The sequence below is a fragment of the Nomia melanderi genome, unplaced genomic scaffold (assembly GCF_051020985.1).
Source record: "Nomia melanderi isolate GNS246 unplaced genomic scaffold, iyNomMela1 scaffold0182, whole genome shotgun sequence".
Lineage (NCBI taxonomy): Eukaryota > Metazoa > Arthropoda > Insecta > Hymenoptera > Halictidae > Nomia > Nomia melanderi.
The window spans coordinates 72,501-74,729 of NW_027475297.1; positions in this window are offsets into that span (position 1 = coordinate 72,501).

The following is a 2,229-nucleotide window of genomic DNA, read 5'->3' on the forward strand; positions in this document are numbered from 1 at the left end:
CCGGTTTGGCCGGTTCGACTTACCGCGAGACGGAGAAAAGTAGATTCGGTCGATCTGTTTTTCGCAGTTTTTGTGAAAAAAAAATTTTGGTCAATTTTTTCAACGTTAAAAACGTGTTCGGGCTGCCTTTTTATCCATGGATTAAGCGCCGAAAAATTTTTAAAACGCATAATAAAAAAGTTTATTCTTGACCGCAGGGACTTAGAAAAATTTCGGGTCGCCGCGTTCGACCTGCTGGCATTACCGCGCGGCCTGGACAGCCCGCTTCGACCGATACATTTTTTTCATTTTCAGAGAAAAAAAAATTTTTGTCAATTTTTTCAACCTTAAAAACGTTAATAAACTGCACTCTTATGCACGGATTAAGCATTGAAAAATTTTTAAAACATGTAATCAAAAAGTTTATTCTTGACCGTTCGGACTTAGAAAAATTTCGAGTACCTCGGATCGCCGGCTGGAATTACCGCACGGCCTGGACAGCCCGCATCGACCGATACATTTTTTCCATTTTCAGTGAAAAAAAAATTTTTGTCAATCTTCTCAACGTTAAAAACGTTAATAAACTGCGTTTTTATGCGTGGATTAAACATTGAAAAAATTTTGAAATATGTGATGAAAAAGTTTACTCTTGACCGTTCGGACTTAGAAAAATTTCGAGTACCTCGGATCGCCGGCTGGAATTACCGCACGGCCTGGACAGCCCGCATCGACCGATACATTTTTTCCATTTTCAGTGAAAAAAAAATTTTTGTCAATTTTCTCAACGTTAAAAACGTTAATAAACTGCGTTTTTATGCGTGGATTAAACATTGAAAAAATTTTGAAATATGTGATGAAAAAGTTTACTCTTGACCGTTCGGACTTAGAAAAATTTCGAGTACCTCGGATCGCAGGCTGGAATTACCGCACGGCCTGGACAGCCCGCATCGACCGATACATTTTTTCCATTTTCAGTGAAAAAAAAATTTTTGTCAATTTTCTCAACGTTAAAAACGTTAATAAACTGCGTTTTTATGCGTGGATTAAACATTAAAAAAATTTTGAAATTAAAACGCTTATTAAAAAAGTTGGTGTCGACCGTGGGACTTAGAAAAATTTCGGGAAGTCCGATTCGCCTGCTGGAATTACCGCACGGGCTGGACACCTCGCTCCGACGAATCGGTTTTTTCCATTTTTTCCGAAAAATAAATTTTTGTAATTTTTTTTAATGTTAAAAACGTTAATAAACGTCATGTTTACGCATGGATTAAACATTGAAATAATTTTAAAACGCTTATTAAAAAAGTTGGTGTCGACCGTGGGACTTAGAAAAATTTCGGGAAGTCCGATTCGCCTGCTGGAATTACCGCACGGGCTGGACACCTCGCTCCGACGAATCGGTTTTTTCCATTTTTTTTGAAAAATAAATTTTTGTAATTTTTTTTAATGTTAAAAACGTTAATAAACGTCATGTTTACGCATGGATTAAACATTGAAATAATTTTAAAACGCTTATTAAAAAAGTTGGTGTCGACCGTGGGACTTAGAAAAATTTCGGGAAGTCCGATTCGCCTGCTGGAATTACCGCACGGGCTGGACACCTCGCTCCGACGAATCGGTTTTTTCCATTTTTTCCGAAAAATAAATTTTTGTAATTTTTTTTAATGTTAAAAACGTTAATAAACGTCATGTTTACGCATGGATTAAACATTGAAATAATTTTAAAACGCTTATTAAAAAAGTTGGTGTCGACCGTGGGACTTAGAAAAATTTCGGGAAGTCCGATTCGCCTGCTGGAATTACCGCACGGGCTGGACACCTCGCTCCGACGAATCGGTTTTTTCCATTTTTTCCGAAAAATAAATTTTTGTAATTTTTTTTAATGTTAAAAACGTTAATAAACGTCATGTTTACGCATGGATTAAACATTGAAATAATTTTAAAACGCTTATTAAAAAAGTTGGTGTCGACCGTGGGACTTAGAAAAATTTCGGGAAGTCCGATTCGCCTGCTGGAATTACCGCACGGGCTGGACACCTCGCTCCGACGAATCGGTTTTTTCCATTTTTTCCGAAAAATAAATTTTTGTAATTTTTTTTAATGTTAAAAACGTTAATAAACGTCATGTTTACGCATGGATTAAACATTGAAATAATTTTAAAACGCTTATTAAAAAAGTTGGTGTCGACCGTGGGACTTAGAAAAATTTCGGGAAGTCCGATTCGCCTGCTGGAATTACCGCACGGGCTG